This window comes from Cynocephalus volans, chromosome 17 (genome assembly GCF_027409185.1).
Source record: "Cynocephalus volans isolate mCynVol1 chromosome 17, mCynVol1.pri, whole genome shotgun sequence".
Classification (NCBI taxonomy): domain Eukaryota; kingdom Metazoa; phylum Chordata; class Mammalia; order Dermoptera; family Cynocephalidae; genus Cynocephalus; species Cynocephalus volans.
Window position 1 is genome coordinate 8398070 of NC_084476.1, and position 12320 is coordinate 8410389.

The 12320-nt window shown below is 55.9% G+C and overlaps 2 long non-coding RNA genes across 2 annotated transcripts; both read right to left on the reverse strand.

Moving 5' to 3' along the window:
• Positions 1 to 337: 337 nt before the first annotated feature.
• On the reverse strand, positions 338 to 987 carry LOC134366247 (uncharacterized). The gene is made up of 2 exons (XR_010022256.1): positions 922 to 987; positions 338 to 601 (listed from the first exon to the last, which is right to left on the reverse strand). It is a non-coding gene; the product is annotated as an uncharacterized LOC134366247 (long non-coding RNA).
• Positions 988 to 4902: 3915 nt separating this feature from the next.
• LOC134366246 (uncharacterized) lies at positions 4903 to 10676 on the reverse strand. The gene is made up of 3 exons (XR_010022255.1): positions 10454 to 10676; positions 6865 to 7110; positions 4903 to 4979 (listed from the first exon to the last, which is right to left on the reverse strand). It is a non-coding gene; the product is annotated as an uncharacterized LOC134366246 (long non-coding RNA).
• Between the last annotated feature and the right edge of the window lie 1644 nt (positions 10677 to 12320).

Below are 12320 nucleotides of genomic sequence, written 5' to 3' on the forward strand. Positions count from 1 at the left end.
GGCCCGGTCTCCGTGGCAACGGGCTCGCGGGGGGAGGGGCCGGGCGGCGCGGGCCGCGGCGGCTGCTATTTCTGCCGCTTCCTGTTCCTCGCGGCCACGTCGCCATGGCAACGGTGTTACTCACCGCGGCCGCTTCCCGGCTCGGCTGGCGCGCGTGACCCCGGCCGCTCGCGCCCCCTCGTCTGTCACTTGCAGTGTTTGCCCCTGTTCCCCCGGCGTCGTCCTCCTCCTGCACCCCGGCCCGCGTCCCACGCGCCCGGCTGCGCCCCACCCTTCCCCCTCCTCCCTGGTGCCCACGGAGGGAGGGAGATTGATGGGGGACGCTTATTAAAAAACATTGTAACCGTTTCCGTTTTTATTACGTTGACAAGGCAGCGTTATTTACTGTTATTGTTCGGCGAGCGGGCCGTGCCGGAGCGCGGGCGGCCTCCCAGGAGCTCACCTTCGAGCTGTCCCTGGAAGTCGCGGGATTGGGGAGGGGACGCCCTGGCAAGCCGGCGCCCCCGGGGGTCCTGCTCCTCGCCCCTTCCCCGGGCTGGCCGGGCCGGTCCCCTCGGCGGGGCGAGCTTGCGCGGGGAGGCACCGCAAAGGCCCGGTGACTCTGTGGAAGGAGAAAGGCAAGAAAAAATAGAAAAGGAGCAGATGACTTCATTCCCGGGAAGGCACCGTCCTACGTGGACCGATTTCCTGGGGACTGTGATGGAACAGTCCCGCTGCTGTTCGAAGCACTTAGAACTAAACTAGATAAAGACCAGAAAATGCTCTGCCCTGCCTGAACCGTGCCAGGGCGGACTGGCGGGGCGCGTGACCCCAGGCGCGGGGAGGTGGGTCGCATGCCCCCACTCGCGCCGGGGCGTGGCTTCCAACATCCTAGCATCCTGCCATCGATTGTCCCAAACCTCCCCACTTAGGCTCCTGTACCTTGAGAGGGAGAGCTGTAGGCCCAAGGTCACACAGCCAGGTTTTGTTTGCTAAGGCTCTTGCCAGGACAAAGCCGGTGGAGGCTGGTGTGAGCCAGCAGTTGGACGAGGGCCTTGGAAGCGGGTGCGGCTCAGCTGGGGGCCGGCGAGGGGAGATTAACTCTTCCTGGCCAGGCTCCTGCTCACCCCTCTGGAGCCCTGCGCTGGGGGGTTTGCAGGGAGGTGCCCACTGGGATCAGATGGGCCTGAAGGATGTCCTCATCCCCCAGCCCCTACTGGGATTTGATCTCATGCTGCTGCTAATTAAAGTTTGCAATTCTGTCCTAACCCAACTCTCCTCTCTTGAACATGATTAGCTCCAATGTAAACAGTTCCTGCTCTGGACAGGGAAGCCAGAGGAAAAAGGCCTCTGGAGTTCACACTATCAAACAGATTTTTTAAAAAATATTTACACTTACAAACAACTCCTAATGAACAACCCAGGTTTTGGAAACAACTTTCAGAGACCCCCTCAGGCTGTTTTATGTGTTTTTCTCCCTTCCAACGACAGGAGGCTTAGGATTTGGTCACTGGGGTCTCTCCCCACTTCTTGGCCTTAGATGATCCTCCTTAGATGACCAACAAGGAGGGCTTTTCCAGCCCCCGGACCCCCTCTCCAGACATTCTGGAGTCTAGCACCCCAGGCCAATTCCTGGAGAAGGACTCTGGATGTGGGGCGTCACAACAAGATAGTTATTTTCAGCTCTGTTCCTAGCACCAACCAGCTCTCAGCTGCAGAGCCCTCTCTGAATGCATAAACCAAAAGTCCCGGGTTCCAAGAAGAGAAGGTGACCCCCTCCACTTCTCCCCTCCCACAGTCCTGCATAGAGTGTAAGACAAAGAGCTCCCCAGCCCTGTGATATGGCAAGCAGAGATAAAGGTGGGCAAGCCAACCAGCCCCTCCACTCTGGCTGTCACCAGCACTCACCCAATAGGCTGACCTTCCAAGCAAAACTCATCTCTAGCAGCCAGTAGCAGGTTCAGAGGGTTTAGATTATATGGGGGTCATGCCCCTGGGCAGTTTGACTATGACTGAGACATGACAGTTGACATCCAGCGTCACAGAACTCCAGAGATAGGAAGACCATGGAGATTGTCCAGACCAACCACCCCCCACCTTCCTATTTTACAGACAGGCAAACGGAGGCCCAGAGAGGAGATACCTGTCTGAGATGTACCACTGGTTAGTGGCAGAACCTAGACAGGACCCAGGAACCTTGCTTCCCATTCACACTCTTCCTTCTATCGAATTATCTGTGTGATCACAAGTTGGGGGCTGGGGGCGAGATAACCATGGTTAGTAGGAGTACGGAAGCCAGACTACCTGGGTTCAAATCCCTACTTCTAAGTGAAACCTTGGGCAAGCAAATTCTTCTCTCCAAGCCTTGGTTCCTTTATGTGTTAACTGGGGATAATAATAGTGCCTATCTTAAGGAATAAAGGACATGATGCAGGTAAGGCACCTGGATTAACTAATGCCTGGCACCAACTAGTACTTAACTGATGTTGGCAGCAATGATGTGGTGGGGATGCTGGTTGTTGTAGTGGGTTGAATGGTGGACCCCCAAAAGATAGGTCCACGTCCTACTCTCTAAAACCTGTGAATGTGACCTTATTTGGAAAAAGGGTCTTTGTAGATGTGATTAAGTTAAGGATCTTGAGATGAAATCATCCTGGATTACCCGGATGGGGCCTAAGTGTCATCACAAGTGTCCTTATAAGAGATAGAATAGGAGAAGGCCATAGCGTAGGCCTCAGTGTGGACTGAGACGGAGATTCAAGTGATGCAGCCACAAGCCAAGGAGTACCTGGAAGCACCAGAAACCGGAAGAGGCAGGAAGGCTTCTTCCCAGAGCCTTGGAAGGGAGCACAGCCCTGCTGACACCTTGATTTCAGATTTCTGGCCTCTTGATTTCAGAACTGTGAGAGAATAATCTGTGTAGTTGTAAGTCACTAAGTTTGTGGCAATTTGTTACATAGTCATAGGAAACTAATGCAGTTGGTGATGCTGGGGATGATAATGGGGTGATGGTGGTGATGGTCATGATGGTGGTAATGGTAATGGTAGTAGTGGTGGTGGTGGTGATGGTGATGGTGGTGATGGTGATGATGATGGTAGTTATGGTGGTGATGATGATGGTGATGGTGGTGGTGATGGTGATGATGATGGTGATGGTGATGACAGTGGTGGTGATGGTGATGATGATGATGGTGATGGTGATGATGGTGATGGTGGTGGTGCTGATGGTGATGTGATGGTGCTGATGGTGATGGTGATGATGATGGTAGTTACAGTGGTGATGATGATGATGATGATGGTGATCGTGATGGTGGAGGTGGTGATGCTGATGGTGGTTGTAGTCATTTTCTAGAGCTGCCTCCAAGTTCTGGAGTCCAGAAATTCAAAGTCAAGGTATACGCAGGGCCACGCTCCCTCTGCAGGTGCTAGGGAACGATCCATTCCAAGCCTCTCTCCTAGCTTCTGACAGCCTCAGGCACTCCTTGGCTTATAGACGCATCACTTCAGTCCTCTAGTTCCTTCCTTCTAGTGCCTTCTTCTCCATGTGTCTGCACAACGTCTTCCCTCTATGTGTGTCTGTCTCTGGGTCCAAATATCCCTGTTTCATAAGGACATCAGTTGCATTGGGTTAGAACCCGCCATAATGACTCATTTTCACTTGATTACCTCTGTAGATACCCTAGTTCCAAAGAAGGTCACGCTCTGAAGCGCTGGGGGGTGGGACTCAAGCCTATCTTTTTGGCAGGACCCAATCCATCCCATGACAGTGGTGATGATGCAGGTGATGGGGGTGATGGGGGTGATGATGGTGATGACTGCAGCCTGGAGGTGAGAGTGACAGTGATGGGGACAGTGACAGGCCTCAGCCCTGGACCCCCAGACCCTGCAGGTGCTACTTTGGGTACAGTGGTCAGTTTACAGGCCCTGTGGAGGTCAGGAGTCTGTTCTCTGCAGTGAAGAACAGGGTTGGAGTGTCAGCTGAAGGAGCAGAAAAATTTAAAAGATGATCCCAGGATCTCACTGCCCAGTTGGTGCCACAGGAGAAGCCAGACAGCCTTCAGGAAGCTCCGCCATCTGCCAGCTGTGAGGCCTAAAGCAAGCCCTCTAACCTCCCCTGGCCTCAGGGTGGGGCCTGAGGTTGCGGAGGGAACTTCTCAGCTTGTGGGTGCTGAGTCTGGCATTCCACGTGCTGCTAAGGTGGGAGCCTGGCCGCATCACGCCAGGTGTGTGTGTGTCAGGGTGAGTGGACAGCAAGGAAGGAGGGGCAGGTTGTGGGGGGCTGGATAGAAGACCCCTTCTCCCCCGGGTTTTGCACCTGCTTTTACCCTGTCACATGCAAGCACTTGCTATTTTTGTACACAGCTAAGTCAGTGCTCACCTTCCGGCCCCTCCCAGCTACCAGAAATCTCCCTGAGGGTCGGGAGCATGATTTGCACATCTGTGAGTTGCCCAGGGCCTGGCCTGCTCCTCAACAAGTGCAGAGTGAGTATGGACCTCTTTTTTTTTTTTTTTTTTTTTTTAAAGAACAGCAAGTCTTTCCTTTCTCTTTCCATTCGGGCACAATGGAGATAAGACAAGGTGGGGGTGGCCACCTGTTTTTGAATGTGATCTTTCTCCCCAAGACCTGGGGCTACCCAAGGAAGCTGGTAGAACAGCAGTGTCAGCCTGGCCTTGCCTGTCTTCCGGAACCGTGCTGCCTGTAACCATGGCAGCAGGAAGACTGAGCCCGCTGACAGAAAGCCCACTGGTCTTTGGTCTTGAGCGGAAGACAGCAGGGTCAGGCCACTCTTGGTTGTTGGCTTTTTTTCTTATTAGACACAATTACGTTAACTCCCTTCTCGATCTCTTTCTGCAGCTTTTGCAGAGCAATAATGATAATAATAATAGTTGGCATTCATTTACCCAGTATTTACAAGCACATACTCTTGCCAAGCATTCTTCTTTGCACCAGGAGACAGTGGACAGCAAAGCAGAGTCCCAGCCTTTGTGAGGCTCACATTCTAGGGAAGGAGAGACAAAGAATAAAGAAACAAACCAACACTGTGATGCAGGGGCAAGACGAGTTATAAATGAAACCAAAGCAGGGTGAGGGGCTAGACAGAGAACGAAAGGGCCAGAGTTTGGAAAGGGAGGTCGGGGAGGTGATGACACTGGAGCTGGGACTGGGTAAAGTGAGGGAGTGAGCCCTGTGGGGAGCTGGGAGCAGAGGTTCAGGGCAGGGGCAGCACGTGCAAAGGCCCTGAGGTGCCTGGTGTCCTGTTTCTAAGGACACCTGGAGTCAGTGGAGCAGGTTGGACAAGAATGAGCCAAGAGTTGATTTGTGCTTTTAAACAATCTCTCTGGTTTCTGAGTGGAGAATGGACTGAAGGAGCCAGAGGGAAGCCGGGAGAACAGGTAGGACCTGGGAGAATCCGAGGAGAGATGGCAGAGGCCTGGTCAGTAACAGCAGCAGTGGAGACGATGAAGATGGCTGGATGTAGGGTATATTTTAAGTAGAGCTATAAGGATTTGAGAAAGGGTCAGATGTGGATGTAGGAGAAACAAAAGAGTCAAAGAAAACTCCAATGTCATGAACAGTGGGAGAGATACCATTTCCTGAGATGAGGAAGCCTGCAGGAGAAGTTGGGGTGGGGTGGGGATCAAGAGTTGGGGTTTGGACAGGTTGTATCCGAAAAGCCTATGCACAATTACAAATATGGGACACTGTCCCAAAATCATTTAATGCACATAACCACCCTATAAGGTGAGCTCGATTATTATCCCCATTATGTAGATGAGGAAACTGAGGCCCAGAGAGCTTCAGCAATTTGCCCAGGGGTCAGAGCTACTAAGGGTACAAACCCAGGCAGTCTGATTCCAAAACTCATCCCCTCATTCATTCAATCCTTCGTTCATTCTGTTCTTTCACCCATTCATTCACTGTTGTGTGCTCTATATGCTGGGCCTTGCTCTAACCTCTGGCCATACAGCGATTCTGTCATGTTGTACACTGTGAGGCCACCGGGGAGGCAACAGCCAGCAAGTCAGACCCAGGCCCAACCTGCACGGAGCTGACTTTCTAAGTGGGAAACAGACCAGTGATGAGCAGAGAGACGTACGATGATGAGATGCTCGCGGATTATACCAAGTGCAAAGGAGAAGGGGGCAGCCTGCTTCTTCAAGAGAGTCATAGGGGCACACCCCATACAGTGGTTGGGACTGCCTCGGAGAAGGGCAAAGGTCTCAGGAGCAGCCATGCCAAGAGCAGGAGGAACAGCATTCCCAGCAGAGGGAACAGCATCTGAAAAGGATCTCATGGTGACAGAGTGGGGAGGGGAGAGTGACAGGCAGGCAGCGCCAGGGAGCAGCTGGGGACCTGAGCACCTACAGAAACCAGCCACCAAGAGAAGGCAAGCCAGGCCTGAGGGAGGCAGAGGGAGGAAGTAACCCAAGCAGGGAGACAGGAGCGCTGGTCTCACGAGGCCAGCAGCACCCTGAGGCCTCACGAAGGACGGGGTAGCGGGAACCCCCAAACTGGAAACATGCCAGTGCCAGTTAGGACTCGAGCACAAATCAGGAGAAAAGTTGCCAAGACAAGATGCTGCTGCACGGGATGGCCCAGGCCCAAACGGGGTGAGAAGGCCTGCCCCCCACTCTTCCCCCTCCTCTACCCAAAGTGTCAGGACTTGAACCCAGGGCTGACTCCTCGGCCGTGTCCTGAAGCATGTTCCCCCCCCAGGCTGGCTAGGGCCTTCAAGGAGACCAGCAGATCAGCACTGCCCTCTGGCCCGCATCTGGCAAGGGCCAGGCCGAGCTGGTGTCCTCTGCCCGGGAGCCCAGCCGCCCCAGGAGTCATCCACTCATTGGCTCCTTCCCCTGCAGCTATTAGCAAATACCTCAACGTACCAGGCGCCCAAACCAGTGCTGGGGACGCGGCAGGAAGTAAGAGCAAGTTCCTTCCCTCAAGGAGCTGACCTTGACATTCAGATCGGGGGAGACCGAAGATGATGAGGGAGACTGAAGATGATGAACCAATGTGCAGTCAGGTGAAGGTACCGGGACGGGAGGAAGGAGGAGGCAGCCAGCCCGGGGAGAGACGGCTTCACCGCTGGCGCTGGGGCAGTGGGTAGCCAGCACTTCGGGGACTGTGCCCTGTGGGATGCCCCATTAGTTTCAGGGTCTTTCCAGCCCATCCTGTCTCCTGCTCACGGAGGTGCAGGTGCTCCCAGCAGCCCACGGGCAGGCCCTGGAGCGGAGCCTTTGTTCAATACCTTCTTGCTCCTGCTCCGCACATTAGGCCTCCCTCTGAGCCCCTGTCCCTCCCCACATGGCAGGCTGCCAATCTGGGGGCAAAGCCAGGTCCCCACCCCACCTAAGAGGTGCCACCAGGGGTGGGGACATGGGGTCCCTACCTCCACCTCCTCTTGGGGCCAGCCTCAGTGCCTTTGCTGCTGCAGTGACCAGATGTAGGGGGTTGTGCGTGTGATTCTGTGTCTGTGTCTGTGCATGCCTCTGTGTCTTTGTGTGTGTGTGTGTGTGTGTGTGTGTGTGTGTGTGTGTACACGTGTGTGTTGGGGTGGACAGAAACAGCGGGATAGGAGAGCAAGGGAGAAAGAGAGAGAGACACACAGACAGAGCAGAGGGCTTGGGTGACCCAGAGAGAGACAGTGACGGAAATAGACAGAGAGAAGGGGAAATGGAGAAATATGGGAGAAATATGGCCAGGGGAGAGACCCTCGGAGAGACAAGAGGATCGCGAGAGCAGAGGCCTGCACAGCTGAGTGGAGAGAGAAAAGGCAAAGGAGAAAGGGATGGGGGGCAGGAGGTGGGAGCTGAGCCCAGAGTAGGGGGAGGGCTGAGCATGGGGAGGACTTGGGGAGTGCCGAGGCTGGGGTGGGCTCTTAGATGGCCTAGGAGGACAAGCCAGCTCAGGTGCGGGATACGGGCAGCACTTTCTTCACGTGACATCCTGAGTCAGCCCCCCAACCCCACCCAACTGACTGGGGCAAGGACTGGCATGAGGAGCCCAGCCTGAGAAGGGGACGGTGGAACCCCTAAGCCGCAAGCTCCCCGCCTTTGGCCCTAAACCCTCTTCAGCCCAGTGCCAGCTGGGCCTGTGTGACCTCGGGTGGAGGACTTTTTTGCCTCTCTGGGTCTCCGAGCCCCCTGGAAGGTGATGAGCCTCGTGTGGGAGTAACTGCTCAGAGGACGCAAGGCCCAGGGCTGCAGGGGGTCAGATCCAGGCAGGCTGGGTGACTCTACCCAAGGTGCTTGGCCTCTCTGAGCCCAGGAGGGATAATAAAATAGGGTTCACATTAGGCAGATGTTCTGACAATGAACAGAGATGGGGATACTGTAAAGTGCCGAGGGCACATTTTAAATTACCTTTCACAAAAGGTAAGTTCAGGTTGGTGCCAGATGGTGGAAGGGAAAGGGAGGTGCACTGGGGAGAAACCTGAGGAACACAGACCATCTTGGGTCAGGAGGACTCTGGAGCAGGGACAGGGGAGGGAGGCATCCCTGGGAGGGAGCAGGGATGTGTTTGGGGCTCTTGCCCAGGCAGCATGGGGTCCCAGAAAGGCTGAAAGTCAACCTTGGAGACACAGGCTCCAGGAGCCCCCTAATCCCAGGGTCCCCTCACAGTTGCCATACCCTGTTGTCCAGAAGAAGGCTGCCAGGGGCAGAGAGAATCGGGGTGGGAAGGGGGCCGGGGGCCCCAACTTTCTAACTGTGGGCATTTTTCTCTACCCTAAAGGCGAGGAGGATGGGTGTCAGGAGAGAAGAAAAGTGGGGAGGAAGAAAAGGGGGAGCTGGAAAGGAACAAGCGAGAGGGATTGAAACCTTGAGAGAAGCCGCCCAAGGAAAGGACTAAAGGAGCCGAGAAGGGAGGGCCCGCTGCGGGAGGCTGCGGGAGGCTGCGGGAGGCTGCGGGAGGCTGCGGGAGCCCGGCGCAGGCGGCAGGCGCGGGGCTTCCAGAGACAAAGGAGGAGGGAGCGGCGTGGGGAGGGCAGGCGGACGGAAGCCACTCGCAGGCTGAACGCACAGCCCGGACCCCAGACCCAGCCCAGACCTGCCCCCCGCCCAGCCGAGGCTCTGACCCGGGAAGAGGGGAGTGCACTCCAAACTTAAGAGGGACAAGTCTGCCAGCTGCCCTTGGGACTGTCACAACAGATAAAACCTCACCCAGGCTTCACCAGGAGCGCCCCTGCACACTAATGCACAGCGGCGAGCTAAAAATACAGGCTCGAGGGGGGCGGGGGGCTGGGGAGCGGGGCTGCAGGTCCGGCTCAGGCAGCCTCGGTGTTCCAGAGCCTCCTAATGATCCAGATGTGCAGCTGCAGAGATGACTGCTTTGGGAACCGCAAATCACCAGCCCCTGGTGGCCCCTCCCTTGGACAGGGTGAGGTGGGGAGGGAAGAAGTGGAGAGAGAAGCCTCAGCAAGAGGAAACCTCAGCAGAGCTCTGAAGGGCAGGGCTGGGGATGAAGGGGGAGATGGGGGGGCGGGGGGCGGGGGAGGGGCAGCGATGTGGGGAGAGCAATGTCTCTGGGGCTCCGAGGCACAGACCTCCACGGGACCCAACACCTAAGCCAGATCTGCTCCCACCCACTTGCCCCAGACACTGGGGAGCTTGGCAGAGGATATCAGGGTTGAGCAGGTGGGCTCTCCGGCCAGGCCTGCTCCAATAGTATTCCCCACTGCCACCCTTTGGTCAGGCCATTGGAAGGGTGGGCCTGGGCTGGGGTCTGGCTCTTTGGAGAAGACCTGATAGTGGTGTAACAAGGGTCCCATGCCCAGGCTAGGCCTTGACATTGCTGGTCAGTTCAATACTCAGAGCATTCTGGAAAGGGAGGGACGCCTATTGTTCCCACTGGACAGATCCACTCATTCACTCGGCGACTCTACTGAGCACCTTCTCTGGGCCGGCGGGTGCTGGATCCTAGGGGTACAGGGGAGAACCTGACAGGAAGGTGCCCACCCCACATGCACAGAGATGTCCCTAAACCCATAAATTGAGTAAGAGAGGGAACATAGCAGGGTAAGGGTGGGGGGGCGGTTAGGGAGGTGTCTCCAAGGAGATGACATTTGACATAAAACCCAGGTGCTGAGAAGGATCCAGCCCCACAAAAACCCAGAGACATGGACCCCAAGAGGGAAACCAAGGCTAGGAGACAAGGTGAAGGCGCTAGACCAAGAGTCGTAAGCAGCAGAGCAGATGTGGACCCGGGCCCAGCTGACCCCAAGCCTGGCAGGTAGCCAGGGCCTCTCCCGCCTGCTCCTAAGCCAGTGCTAGCGAGGTCTGCGTGGCATGGGGACGGTGGGGGACTGACGGCCCAGGGCCCAGGTGTGTGGGAAGCAAGAGGTACCTCCCCTTGGATCCATCGCAGCTGGGGGCCTCACCCCTCTTCAAGAAGAGGCCGGCTCAGTCCGGCTCACCCGGGCTGTAGGGCTGACCCTCCGCCTTGCAGTCAGATAACACTGGAAAACCCCCTCACCTCTCTGCAAAGCAAGGCCTCGTTTCTTCCACTGGCCAATCCTTTCAGTCTGAGCTCCATACATGTGCTAGGAACTGTCCGAGGCCTTGTGGGGGCAGGACGGCGTGGTGGGCTGGGGGAGCCGGTGGGTTGAGGTCTGAGCGCCAGGAACTCAGGCGTCCCTTAACCTCAGTGCGCCTCGGTCTCCTGCGCTCTGAGACAGAGCTGCGAGCAGGCCACCCTGAACTGGGATGCCTGCTTGTGAAGCCCAGTGCCTGGCCCAGAGCCAGCACGATGTCAGGCCTGCTCTGACCACCTGTCCCTGTCACCCCGTGCCACCTCGTTTAGCTTCTCCACAGCAGTCACAATTCAGTGGGATCAGCGGCCCACCATGTCTGGGCCCCTGTGGGACAATGACCACCTGTGGCTGAGGTCCCTCACATAGAGCAGGGGCATGCCTCAAAGAGGATCAAGGAGCAGGAGGAGGAGGGTCCCAGAGAGACTCAGAAGTGGGCACCAGGAACCGCAGATGCGGGCCTTCAGTTCAGTGTTTCTGGTCTTTCCTTAAATATTTCCCTCACTGACTCCATCACCATTTAACACAATAAAAGAAAACCAGTCCCTGGTTCTTCAGGTCTTCCCACTTTTCGAGTCCCCCTTGGCTGCCTGGTTCCCTCCTACAGCTCCTACTGTGTGTGTGTAGTGAGTGTAGTGTGGTGCACTGTGTGTATATGTATGTGGTGTCTGTGCATGTGTGTGTGTGGTATGTGGTATTGTGCATGGGTGTATGTGTGTGGTGTCTGTGTATGTATGTGTGTGGTGTCTGTGGTGCCTATGTGTGTGTGGTATGCAGTGTGTATGTATGTGTGTGTGTGGTGTGTGATACGTGTATATGTGTGTGTGCGCATGTATATGTGTGGTATGTGTAGTACGTGTGTGTGTTGTGTGCATGTGGTTTGTATGCATGTGTGTGGTGTATGTGCATGTGTGTGGTGGGTATGTGTAGGGTCCGTGCGTGTGTGTGTGTGTGTGTGTGTGTGTGTGTGTGTGTATGCGTCATTGAGACTGAGATGTTGAGGTAGCAGGGGTTTCCTCTGGGGATCCGAGGGAAGGAGGCGTTTTCACCACAGCTGAGCAGGCAGGACCCCAGCACCTAGGCCCCAGTAGGGTTTTGTCAAGGTGACATGGGCTGGCAGGGCTGTGTGGCTGTTTGTTTGATTTCCTCCGACTTCCAAACTAGTTGAAATTACACATCAAGCATCGATTTAATTAAGTTTTCCAGTGTGTGGCATAATTAGTAAGACACACGACTGGAACAGGGTGGGCGGTCCCATCCCTGCTCTTGCCTGTCAGAATTCTCAGCCCTCGGGCCACAAAATATGGCTAGTTGTAACATGGGGGTTGGGACCCGCTAGCTAGAGGCCTTCATTCCCCACCCGAGGGGAGCCAGGCAGTGGCCTCACCCCACAGGTAACCTAGCACACACCTGGGCCAGCAACTGAGCTCAGGTGCGACTCAGGGAGCCTGCCACCCTCCCTGGGGCCCTGAAATTCAAGAAGGGGATCAGAAGAGTGTACGACAGGATCACCCAGGGCCTATTTGCCACAAGGTCTGGCCAGCCTCGGGCCACAGTCAAATCACAGATCGGCACTTCCACTGCATTAGACCCTAGTGCTTTAGCTCTCTCCAGCTCCATCCTCATCAGAAAAGGCAGTGGCAATGGCCACCTCCCAGCCCAGGAGATCCCAGGGTTCCTGTTCACCTGGGTGTGGCACGGACTGTCGGGATCTAACCAGAACCCCCAGTTTGGAAGCATCTTTAGGAATCTTCCAGCCCATGGTGCACCCAGGGGAACTTAGGTCTAGAGAGGGAATGGGGCAGGTCCTGG